Source organism: Camelus bactrianus, chromosome 14, assembly GCF_048773025.1.
Source record: "Camelus bactrianus isolate YW-2024 breed Bactrian camel chromosome 14, ASM4877302v1, whole genome shotgun sequence".
NCBI lineage: Eukaryota > Metazoa > Chordata > Mammalia > Artiodactyla > Camelidae > Camelus > Camelus bactrianus.
Window position 1 is genome coordinate 6728447 of NC_133552.1, and position 13385 is coordinate 6741831.

At 39.1% G+C, this 13385-nt stretch overlaps 1 long non-coding RNA gene across 1 annotated transcript; it reads left to right on the forward strand.

Moving 5' to 3' along the window:
- Positions 1-488: 488 nt before the first annotated feature.
- Positions 489-8908, forward strand: LOC123615809 (uncharacterized). Its single transcript, XR_006723557.2, has 3 exons — positions 489-706; positions 2755-2848; positions 7157-8908. It is a non-coding gene; the product is annotated as an uncharacterized LOC123615809 (long non-coding RNA).
- Positions 8909-13385: the final 4477 nt, after the last annotated feature.

A 13385-nucleotide genomic window follows, 5' to 3' on the forward strand; every position in this document is an offset into this window, starting at 1 on the left:
CTGTATTTTAATCCAGCGGTTATTAAACAGCTGCATGTGTACTGTGTAAGGCAACATGGAGACTATAAACAAAGTGTGAGAACCATCTCTATTGCCCTAAAAGTTTTAACAGTTGGGAAGACAAGACACATACAAAAGTTAAATAATAAGGCTGTGTGCAAAAATGAGAATTTGTGAAGTAGACTTCCGGAGTATGGAGTGGGGAGGACAGGTACCTTTGAAAGAGGAAAGAGGCAACGGTGAAGAAATCACGGTAGAGGCGTGTTTTAGAGGCAGAGGACAGGGAAGCAACAGCACCATTAGCAGAAATAGAGGTATGAGAGTATTCAGCATGTTCAAGGCTCTCCGAAGAAGCCAGAGTGCTGGAGTGATAGCAAGTGACAGGAGACGACACTGGAAAAGAAAGGCTTGGACCGGGTTGTGAAGAACTGTGAATTTCCTGCCAAGGAGCTTGATTTAATGTACTGGCAATGGGGCATCATCTAAGGTTTTAAGCGGGAGAGTGCGACTCACCTCATCACATATACGTTTTTTAATTAAAAATGATTTTTGAGTTAAAAATGAAATTAAAAGAGAAAAAATGATGACAAAATGAGGCTGCTCTTACATTGGACTTTAATGTCTTTTTTACAGCTCAGAAGCTTTCTATTCAATGCTGTTCAACATGCTGGTCTAAGAAAAGGGAAGGAGTCGTGCCCTGTGTTGGGTAAGTCAAGGAATCTCAGGATTCTTTCCGTGGTCCTGAGGTTCCTAGGAGCAAGCAGTTTACTGAGCTCCAGAAATCAGGGGGCTGAGGAAAATGTCAACATCAAGAGCTTTCACAGGCCACACAGATGTGGCAGGTGCCATAAGACAGCAGCCTGAGCATCTCAGCACCTCCTGCTGGTCACTCCTGTCCCTGCCTCTGGACCTCCAAGACCCCAGAGTTCCCAGGGATTACCCTCTCCGGCTTTTCCCCCATCCTCCCTGAAATCTGGATAAAGAACCAAGGTTAGAAAGTCAGTGACCTGCTCGAATTCACTCCATCAGGCAGAATAAGAACCAGAAGCTGCGTGCTTTCCTTAACATCATAGGGCCTTTGCCAAAGATGTCAACCTTCCATCCCGGGGGCTGTACAGTTCCAGAAACCTGAATTTCCAAACTCCGGACCTGTCTGTATGAACCTATGATGTCTGTTTTTCCCTCTTAACTTCAACTGACTTTCGGAGTTCACATCTTGACTACACTTTCCAGCTTCTTCTTCCTGTGAAGCCAGACTTCTGTTATCTGGGTCCCCTCTGAAGGTACAAGGAGGGGAAGAGTCTTGACCAGGTAGGTAACCAGGTTACCTAGAGGTTAGGTTATCAGGGTACTGCGTGGCAAGATAAGAAACAACGAAGCAAAAAGTCCAGAGGTGGGCAGTTAAGTCTGAGGACGTGCTCTGTGGAGGTTTGCGTTAATTATAGGCACAAAATTGGCAAAATCCGTTCACCATCAGCTACTATGGCAAGGGGGTGGGATGAGAGGCTAGACAGGCTCACAGCCTTTGGCTGCATAAGGAATGGATTGGTGTCCATGCTTTGGACTAGTGGGGAACACTTTTCAGCTCCAATTTTAAGCAGGAACTAGAATTTATGCTAAAATTTTTAAACTGGATCCCCATTTTTTGCCCAATAGGGATCCTTCTGAGCTGATATTCAGCTGCTGAACTGGATTTTAATCACTGTAGCACCTGGGTCCCAAAGAGAATGCAATTTCAAAGAGAGCACAGAAACAGGCAGCACAGACTTGGGCGGGAGAGAGAGGGCAGCCCACTGTGGCCACAGCAAACCTCAGAACCTAGTGAAGGGTTACAGAGGCTGCTGTGAAATAAACGGGAAGCACACCAGACACAGAGGCTGTTGCAGCTGCCTAAGCCAAGCCCAGGTCTCAGAAATCAGGGCACAAAGCAAGAAGGGGGCAGCCGGTGAAGATGTGATCTATGGGACAAGGACAGAGGAGACACGAGGAAGAGGACACAGCCTGGGCACCCTGGCTAAGGGTTATCATCCATCCCTTAGTGGGAAAGAGTTCCAGGTTCACACCAGCACCCCTTACAGATCTTTCAGCTTAAAGCCTGCTTCATTTGCCACCAAGGGCATCTGCTCCTCACTCATAGAGACCCTGCCATTCTCCCTGCTCTGCCCTCCCACTTCTTTTCCCAGCAAAAATCCTATTTTTCCCCTCTTCACGATCCTTCTTCCAAAGTGTTCCACAGGATTTTAAAGTGTTTTCATTAAAATCACTTTTAATTATCCCTACTTCTAGGAAGATAAGTTCACTTTTCTTCCAAAAGTACCTAGAAGGCAGCATGGTGACTTACATCAGAAAAGCCCACGTGCTTTATAATCCTTCTGCCCCCACCCACCCTTCCACCCTCTGGTCTCATCTCACACGGGCCACTCCCACACTGCTGCCCACCTCCTCTGGGTTGCCACTCCATTCATACTGGAGCAAGGGACAATTTGTTCCTCTAGATCACAGCCCTCCCCCTTTCTGGAGCACGTTCCTCCCCTGGCGAAGGAGACAGGATGGGCCTAGGCAGGTAGAGACGCTGGCTCAGGGATGCACAGGGCATTGTACATTCTGGCAGACGTGCCTTGCCCTGTTCCGTCTTTATTCACAGGGATTTTCTCTCAGGACTCCTATATTTTTTCCCTTCAATCTGATTTCCTTTGGGGACACTCAGCCCAGCAGAAGTATCTGAATATATATTGGTTTCAAACGTCCCTACAGAGCTCCTGCTCCATCAAGTGCATCGAGAGATACAGTTGCACATTGCTCTCTGTGGCAGTTAACAACTTTCCCAATGTTCTCTGGCAGTTAAGAGGTGAGTCTTCCTTGTACTCTGCAGCTGAGTCAGAGGTCATGAGTTCTAAGGTTCCTCAGCTCTGGTCTTGGATGAAAATGCCCTTTTACATGCATACAACAAACTATGTATAATTTTCATTTCTAAGTATGTGTTCAGTCATTCAGTATATCATTTTGCTATCTTCACATAAAATCCCAAGTTAAAGAATTCTAGGTATTTGTCTCTGCCCACACTTGGATTGGGCAGACCTCAAAACAAGGTTCCCAGAGTTCACAAGCCCAAGGGGGCAGCACTCTTGTGCTACCAAGGCCCATTTCTGCAGGGGGTGAGACGCCGACACAGGCTGGTGGGAGAGGTCATGGAGAGGCTGGGCAGGGAAGGGGAACCTAGGGAAGGACCATGCAGGAGTCAAAATTCTCGTGTACCTGGGTACGCGCAAGAAGAGGATGTGATTACATTTTATGAGGGACATTGATCTGTAGTTTTCTTTTGGCATCATTTTTTAGTTTTGGTATGAAGTTAATACCACCATCATAAAATAAGTTGGAGAGTATTCCCTTATCTTCTATTTTCTGGAAAAATGTGCAGAATTGGTGTTAATTCTTCAAGTGTTTGGCTGAATTCTCCCATGAAATCATCAGGGACTGGAGAAATTGTTTCTTTTTTCAGTTTTTAATATTACGAATTAAATTTCTTTACTAGTTATAAGGCTATTCAAATTATCCATTTCATACTGGGTGAGACTTGATAGCTTGAGCTTTTTTGTATGTATGTATGTATAATATATACATTTTATTAGATTCAGGTACACAACATAATGATTTGATATTTGTATATACTTGTATATATTGTGGAATCACCATATGTCTAGCTAGTTAACATCTGTCACTATACCAAGCCGCATATTTTTTTTTCTGCACTGCATAGTTTTATCTTTTTGCAGTATGGAATTCAAGATTTTAAGGCTTCTGGTGTTAGTTTGTCAGGATTAGAATCCTTGTTCCACCAAGTATTAGCAAGATAACCTCTCAAAACCTTGGGGTTTTTTTGTCTAGAGATAGTATCTTCCTCATTGGATTGTGTAAATGTAATGGATGATATTTGTAAAGTGCTTTAAAAATAATGCCAAACCCACCAGGAGGCTGGTCAATAGTTAGCAATGTAAAAAGTGGTGGCTGCCCGTTCTTGCCTCGGACAATAGGGTTTATATTCTGACAGGAGAGGAATGAGCCCCGAGGCCAGGGCCCAGGCTACCTGCTGGATCAGTCTGGGGAAGAGATGAGGAAAGGGGAGAGAGATCTAGCAGCTGGATGGAGATGCCAGTTTCTGGGGCAACTGTCCACAGAAATCTTGCTAGAGAGATTGAGTCACAAATTAAGGGTAGGGTGGGATAAAGCTAAAGAACTAGGTGAACGGGACACTACCCATCACTAAACAGAGACAGCCCAGAAGATAAAGAGAGGTGAGTGGGTGGGGAAAGAAAACCAGTATGAGGCAGTGGAGGTGCAATGAGATGTGGATATGGATAAGAACTCATCGCAATTCACCTCATGAGCCCCAGCTTAGTGGAGGAGGAATTGCCTTCCTCTCATGTGGGATTTGGTATTGTTGCTACTAGACTGGAGGCAGGTGGTTAAAACGAAGGACCTAGTTGGATGCCAGCAGCTGCCTGTCAAGATATTAGGGGACAGCCTTAGTTTAAAATCTGCCCTCTCTTCTGCAGAGTAGCTTGGCGATGCTTTGTAGATTGTATCTGCCAAATTTTGTTATTGAAAACAAAAATGTTTTTAATATACACTTGAGATGATGAGCAAAATTAAGGTGAAGAGATTTCAAATCTCCTTCTAGCTAGTCAGGAAGGGTTTCAGGGAGAAAAGAATTTAGTAAAGAAAAGGGAGATAGATTGGTTTGTGAAAAAGAGAACTCTGTTCCAGGTGTAATGAAAGGTCTCAGAGAGGACTGTGGACAAGAACTGAAGGAAGGGATACAGATATAGCCAGAGGGTAATAAGTAGCCCAAAGTTTGTAAAACTGGGATTAGGAACAGCCAAGGAAATACAGGAAGGGGCTGGCAAGCCAAAGGGGACATTATGGACTGAAATATTAGGGCTGGATCTGTGAGGCGAAAGTAGAGGCGATTCTGGGCTAGTACATGTGAGATGCTTAATAATCAGTGCTTTTCTTAATCACATGAACAAACGGAGGCAGAAAGGTTGGCTTCCCAAGAGGGGCCCCCAGGAGTCTGGTTGAGACATGAGCCTCGGGGTGCAGCCCAAGAGTCTCTCTGACTTGTCTGGGAGGGACGGAGCTCACCGTTCGGAGACACGTGCTCTACAGAATGTGGATTTGTAGAAGGCCAAAGAGAAAGCCTCTCCTATATATTTTCCCTTAACTTTGCATTCTACAATATTTGAAGCATACAAACCAATATACATGAGTTATGAAGAAAAATGCACAAATGAATGATGGTACAGTGGTAACGAGAAAATGACCAATACACCATTTAAGTTGTTTGGGCTCTTCCAGATTCCATTCCATTCACGCCTCTGGGCTGGGGCACTGGCTCTGTTCTTCTCAACACGAGGTTTCCTTCGCTAAGTCAAAGCAGCTGTCTAGCTGTTCTGTGTCCCAGCCATTGGCACAGGAGAAAGGGAATCTGGAATCTTTTAAAAAATGGCTTGGAAGCTGCATGAATCACTTCTCACATCCAGTTGCCAGAACTTAGTCATTTAGCCACGCCTATCTGCAGAGACTCAGGAATTTACTCTGTAACTGGGTGGCCATATGTTCAGCTAAAACTTGGGGATGTTCTACTAGTAAAGGAAGGATAGGTGTGAACACTGGGCGACAGTTCACAGCCACTGACATAAGTATTCACATGTTCAGCTTTACAACACAATGACATATCGATTTTCAGAATGGTTAAATTGATTTACACCCTCCAGCAGGAGATAAAATTTCCATTAATACACATTCTCAATGATAGCTGTTGATTCAAATGTCTTACATTTTTATTTATTTTTAAACTTATTTAACAGGTGTAAAATATTTCATTATGATCTTAAGTTGCAATTCCCTGATTACTGATGTTGATTACTAATGAAGTCTGTTGATTATTATTTTTTTCTTCAGTGAAATAAATTCCTGTTCAAATCTTTTGCCTATTCCTCCCCACGCCCACTCCCACTGGGTTATCTTTTTTATTCATTTGTAGGTTTTTAGATTTTTGTATAAAATCCTGAATACTGATCATTTGTCAATTATATGTTGTAAATATCTTCTTGCTTTTATGGCTTCTCCTTTCATGTTATGATGCTTTTTGTTAATATAAGTTCTTAATTTTAACATCATAATTTTGGATATTTTAGTTAAAGATTTATTGTCTTGTTTAAGATGAATCTCCCTACTTGAAGGCTGTAAAAATGCTCTTTCATTCTCTTCTAAAAGTTTTAAAGTTCTACTTTACATAGTTAAAGTTTTTAAAATACTTAGAATCAATTTTATGTAAGGCATGAGACGGGGATAAGGTTTGGCCTGTCTTTCCTGCAGGTGTGTAACACTCTATCACTTAAGTTTCTACGTAGGTGTGAGTCATTTTATGGGCTCTCTTTAGTTCCACTGACAATATGTCTATTCTTACATCTAGTTAAACAATGTTTTAATTACCATAGACATAGTAAGTTCTGAGATCTGGTAAGTCAAATCCTCCCATCATCTTCTGATCTACTTTTTTTTTGTCCTTTTCTTTTCTACATATATTTTCGAGCAAATTATCAAATTTCTCTAACGAAGTGCCATTTAGCATTTTGGCAAGCATTGCAAATAATGTATACGTAAATGGGTGAAAACTGTTACCTTTACAACGTCTACAAGTTTACAACTTTTACAACAGTACTGATATCTTCACAACATTGAATCTGTCTTTCCATTAAGTATGGTATATCTTTTCATTTATTTAAATAATCTTTAATGTTTTTTAATAACATTTAAAAATACTCTCTGAGAAGGTCTTGCACATCGTCTGTAAAATTTATTCACAGGTACTCCTTTTTTTGTTTTTGTTATTGTTATTAGTTTGGTTTTTATTCTAAAACTACAATTTCTAACTTGTGTTATAGAAATTGTGTATAGAAATGAAACTGACTTTTGAATATTAACCTTACATTTAAACTTGGTTACCTCTATAATTTATAATTATATTGATAATTATATAGATTGTTTTGGGTTTTCTATGTACACAGCCTGATGTGAATAATGACAGTTTTATTTTCTCCTTTCTAATCCTTCTATTCTTTATTTCTTTTTCTTGATTTACTGCTCTGTCCAGGACCGCTGGAACCATTTGGAATGGACGTGGCAGACAGGCACCATTCTCTTGTTCTTGATTTTAAAGGGAATGCTTCTAATGTTTCACCATTATGATGTTAGGTGTAGGTTCTGAGTAGGTCATCTTACTCATATTAACAGATTTCCCTTCTGTTTCTTACCATGACTTTGCCAAGTGTTTCTTCTTCCTTTTAATCTTGAATAAGTGTGGAATTTTATCAAATGTTCTTTGTGTCCCTATTGAAGTGTCTGTACTTTTTTCTCCCATGTTAATGTGATTAATTACATTCAGATATTTTCTAATGGTAATCACTCCTGCATCTCTAGAATAATCACAATTTAGTCAGAATGTAGTTTCTGTTCTTTATATTACTGGATCTAGTATGCTTTTACCATGTCTAGGATTTTTTTCATGTAGATAAATGAGAACTATTGTCCCATAATTTTCCTTTATCATACGGTCCTTGTCTGATTTTAGTGTCACAGTTGTGTGGGCCTCAGAGTCGAGCTGGGGAATGTCCTCCTATTTTTCTGTTCTCTAGAAAAGTTTATACCATATGAAATTGCTGTTCTTGTATATAATAATGAAAATTCTGGAATTTTGAGAAAAAATGTTTTAGTCAACCCATGTGTACCATTAACATTAATAAATTTCTTCTACTAACATACTAAATATTATGTTCAGTTTTTAAAAATTGAGTGGTTTTAGACAGCATAAGTTTTCTTAGCCCTCCAATTTACTACTTCTTTACTGAAAGAGGTTTTATTTTTTGGCACTGCAAATGAGGAACATGATGGCAGCCCCCTGGGGAAAGTTCCAGTGAGCACGACATGTGCAAACAACGGTGCTGGCGGTGGTTTCACCTGGGTGTAACGGGCCGCAGTACAGTCACTGGAATCTCTAGTTGCAGCGATGTACCTATGCATACGTGTGTGCTTCAGCAACATCCAGACCCTGCCCAGACAGCTTTCGATTGTTGCATTTCTATTTTCTTTGTCACAGGCTTTGATCCTCTACAAAATGGGTCTGCTTTTGATCACCCATCAATTATTGTGCCTATTTGTTTAATTTTTTTTCACCTTCTCTACTGTAGCCAAGTGTTGACATACTGTGTCACTGGACATGCCTTAAGTTTGCAACAAATGTTTGAATTACTATTTGTGGGTTAGTTTTTAATTCACTGATTTTTATTTAAAACAAAGTTGGATCTTTCTTGAGATTTAATTTTGAAAATAAGATTCCCAGATTGAAATTTTTGAACTATCTTTTGAACAATCCTTTAGTAACAAAACTTTTCCACAGACCAAATGATGCTTCTATCTGCTTCAGGTGTATGATGTTTCAGTTTAAATATAAAAAAGATCTGCATTTACTTCAAAGATATTGTTTACTTCTGTGGCAAAATGAAAACAATAAAAATAAACTCAAGAACCAAGCAAACTTTAAAAGCACTATACTGTTGTAAATTCTCAATAGCAAAAATAGAATTGTACTTATATCAAATTTACAATTCATAGTCAATTTCAACTGACCACGTGTTGACATTTCATGTGGTACACTCTAATATATGCCTGGAATAATCCATTTCTTTAAAGTGTGGTAGAACTTGCCCATAAAACTATATACATTACACATACATACATACACAATGAGTTCATGTAAAAACTGGTGAAAACTGAATAAGACCTATAATCTAGTTAATTGTATTGTGGCAGTGTCAATTTACTGGGTTTGATGCTGCACTAGTTATAAAAGGTGTCACCATTGGGGAAAGATGAGTGAAGGGTTCCTAGAATTCTGTTCTCTTTTCTATTTCTTGTAAATTTAAAACTATTTCAAAAAATAAAGTTAACAAGAAAACACATGGGCCTGTTGTACTTTTATGTATTATTATTATTGTTATTACTACTACTACCATTATTATTATTATTATTTTCATCAAAGTATGCAGCATTTATGCTGAGTCCAACTCACTGTTGCTCATGTTAATTAAGAACAGGGTCTTTAAAAGGCCTGCGTCAAAGAAGCAGTTTTCACATTTATTTTTCTTAAACTTTGCACTACAGAATTTGATCTCTGTGAGAATAATAATAGGTATTTTAAAAGAAAATCTCGTCTTGGATTGAAAGAATCAATATTGTTATAATGGCCATACTAACAATATACAGATTCAATGTAATCCCTATCAAATTACAGTAACATTTTTCACAGAGCTGGAACAAAAAATGTGAAAATTTGTGTGGAAACACAAAAGACTCCAAATAGCCACACAGACTTGAAAAAGGAGAACAGAGCTGGGGGAATCACGCTCCCTGACTTTAGACTATACTACAAAGCTACAGCAATCAAAACAGTATGGTACTGGCACAAAAACAGATACATCAATGGAACAGGATAAAGTCCAGAAATAAACCCACACACTTATGGTCAATTAATCTATAACAAAGGAGGGAAGAGTATACAATGGAGAAAAGACAGTCTCTTCAACAAGTGGTACTGGGAAAATGGGACAGCTCCCTGTAAAAGACTGAAATTAGGACATAGTCTCTAACACCATATACAAAAAAATAAACTCAAAATGGATTAAAGACCTAAATGCAAGACCAGATACTATAAAACTACAAGAAAGCATAGGCAGAACACTCTTTGATATAAATCACAGCAATATTCTTTTTGAACCAGCTCCTACAGTAATGGAAATAAAAGCAAAAATAAACAAATAGGATCTAATTAAACTTAAAAGCTTTTGCACAGCTAAGGATACCATCAGCAAAATAAAAAGATAACCTACAGAATGGGAGAAAATATTTGCAAATGATGCAACCAACAAGGGACTAATTTCCAAAATATATAAACAGCTCATACAGCTTAATACCAAAAAACAAGCAACCCAATCAAAAAATGGGAAGAAAACCTAAATAAACATCTCTCCAAAGAAGACATCTCAATGGCCAACAAGCACATGAAAAGATGCTCAACATCACTAATTGTTAGAGAAATGCAAATCAAAACTATAATGAGGTATCATCTTACACCAGTCAGAATGGCCATCATTAAAAAGCTCACAAACGATAAAAGCTGGAGAGGGCGTGGAGTAAAAGAAACCCTCCTACACTGTTGGTGGGAATGTAAATTGGTGCAGTCACTATGGAGGACAGAATGGAGATTCCTCAAAAAACTAAAACTAGACTTAAACCATATGAAACAGCAACCCCACTCCTGGGCATATATCTGGAGGAAAATATAATTTGAAAAGACACATGTAGCCCAGTGTTCACAGCAGCACTATTTACAATACCCAAGACATGGAAACAAGCCATTGACAGATGGCTGGATAAAGAAGATGTGGTATATATATACAGGAATACGACTCAGCCATAAAAAAGAATAATGCCATTTGCAGCAACATGGATGGATCTGGAGATTGTCATTCTAAGTGAAGTAAGCCAGAAAGAGAAAGAAAAATACTGTATGATATTGCTTATACGTGGAATCTAAAAAAAGGACACAAATGAACTTATCTACAAAACAGAAACAGACTCACTGACATAGAGAACAAACTTATGGTTACCAGGGGGTAAAGGGGGTGGGAAGGGATAAACTGGGAATCCAAAATTTGCCCCTCTTGAGGAGTGATGGAAATGTTAGCTATCTTGACTGTGGTGGTAGTTTTATTGGTGTTTACATCTATCAAAAGTCATCAAACTGTACATCTGAAATTTGTGTAGTTTACAGGAACCATACCACAATGAAGGTGTTACAAATAAATAAATAAATAAATCCCAGGGATGTTACCTACAGTTGTCTGTCATCCATCTTAACTCTACATTAGTATAAATAATCTAGGTTTGATTATAATTAAAGACAGAATGATGGAAGATGTCATCTACACAAGGATGTCCACTGAACCTCACAAAGATGACAGTTTAATCCATCTACAAGAGGTAATAACTGAAGCATTACTGTAGCAAATACTTTTACAAGCTTTGCATTCTTAGGTTTCTAATACTAATTTAAAATCACTTTGATTCATCTGGCACCATAACTTCACAGGTCCATTTCTAATTCCTGGAGTTTCAAAGATTATTCTGTGCTTTAACTTGAAGGTTTTCCCTCTGCTCCCAGGTGTAGAGGCATCTTTGTAATGGACTGGAGGAAACCTTTTTTGTCGTCTCTCCTGTCAGTGCTGCACTGTGTGCACCAAGCCCGCCATGTGGCCCTTTGCTTGTCATTTTAACGGTCGGCTGGGCAGCTGTTAATAAAGCAAGTCTATCCGGAAACACCATGATCAGAGACCACATTCAAGAGAGCCTCAAAAAGGAGCGACTAATGTGAAGTTTTTAGCTCTTACTGAATGTCACTCTTTTTAAAGTTGCAAGTGAAAGTCTCTGAAAAAAGTCACCTTGTGATAATGACACAGTTCCAACCACTTTTTTTTTTTTTTTTTTTGAGATAAAGGGTCCAGTTTCATTTATGTAGTTTATTAAAAAAAAAAAAAAGCCTAAGAATTAGATATTTAAAGCCATTGGGCTACTTCTAATTTTAAAAGTCTACTTCTAATGCTCTAAAATTGAAATGGCATATTGACACAACATTGTAAACTGACTATACTTCAATAAAAAAGCATGTAAAAAATAAAAAGAATTGTAGCCTTCTGCAAAAAAAAAAAAATTGAAATGGCATAAACATTTGTACACTGGCATACTGGTAATTTCTTTTTCTCCCTAGATTTTCATGGGTGTCTCAGGTGCAACCATACACACGCACCTCAAATCTTTGCAGTGAAGAGACCCCCCCAACAATGATGGGAGAAGACATCCAAGCACCAGTGAAGTATTTGATGCTGCGAGGTCTCTGAAACAGATAGAATGAGTGCTTTTCTGTGCCTTTGTACAGTGTGAAAGTAGTAAGAGGAAGAGTAAACATGATTTGGGGACAGTATTCTGGGATAATCACTGTCCATCTGGTCTCAAGCCTTTTCTGTACACGGCAGGGGCCCACTCAACCTTTGTTTCTTCAAGCTTCTATCAAGCTTTTGAGGATTTTTCTTTTTCTTCACGCATAGACCATCTCCTTAGATTCCCAGGAAGCAGGCCATTTGGTGGAAGAAAACTGAGCAACTACTTCTAAAGGAATTCAAAAAAATTATTTTTTTAGTGTTATCATTGAGTTCATAAAAAATGGACTTCGTCTAACATTAGGAAAAAGAATTCTAGTGATTTTCAAATATTCTTTATCTTTTAAGATATAAATACATATCTTATTTCCAGTGATTCATCTTTAAGAAATCAGTGACACTTTACAGATATGTAAACCAACACTCACAGAAGACCAGGATCTTGACTTTACACCGCCAAAGCACTGGCTCCCAGGCTTCACTGCCACTTTGGATTTGACGTGCCTCATCTCCTGCCTCTCCACCTTGTGGCTGAAGATCTCTAATGACCTTTGCTCCTGAATCTCTTACTTCAGGGGCCAGTCACTTGAAGTTGAGAAAATAAAAGTAGTAGAATCCTGGCTGACTTTTAAGAATGACAAGCAGAAATCAACACTGCTGGCTCTTATCTCTACTGGATTTCAGTTTAATAAAGTGAAGACATCTGTCTCACCATCTGAAGATTCTCTAACAATGGTGTTTGAATCCCTCCAGATTATTATACTTTGATGGCTAGACATGTAGTAGTGATTGAGAAGCTGGGCCACAGAGATGGACAGAAGTGTCATCTTGTGGCTATGCCTCCCCTAGTCCCCTGTAGACACTCCATTAAGCCAGGAGCCAGCTCAGAACTTGTCTATCCATTGCTCCAAGGGAGATACAATTGTCCAGAGTTTACCCGCCAGATGGAACCCACCTGCTATCCCCAAGCTGACAAAGTCTATAACCTGGAGTAGATCTTACAGGCTCATAAAGGCAAAAGAGTAAAATGATTTAAGAAATAGAAAATGGTATTTTTAATGAGGTAAAGTTAGAGAAAATTTACTAACCTTTTGCAGCACATCGGAGAGACAATTTACTAAATGTGCCAGAAAAAGGACATTAGGAAGGGGAAATCACAGACAACAGGCCTCTCCCTCTTGCTCTAGCATACTAGATATTCACAGGCCAAATACAAACGATTAGCTATTACTTGCTTGACCTCTGTATTCTGTCAGTTTGGCTAAATGAACAATAATTGTGTGACAAGTCAGCAATCAATATCTGTGCCTGCATATTGTGTGCTAGGAAGTT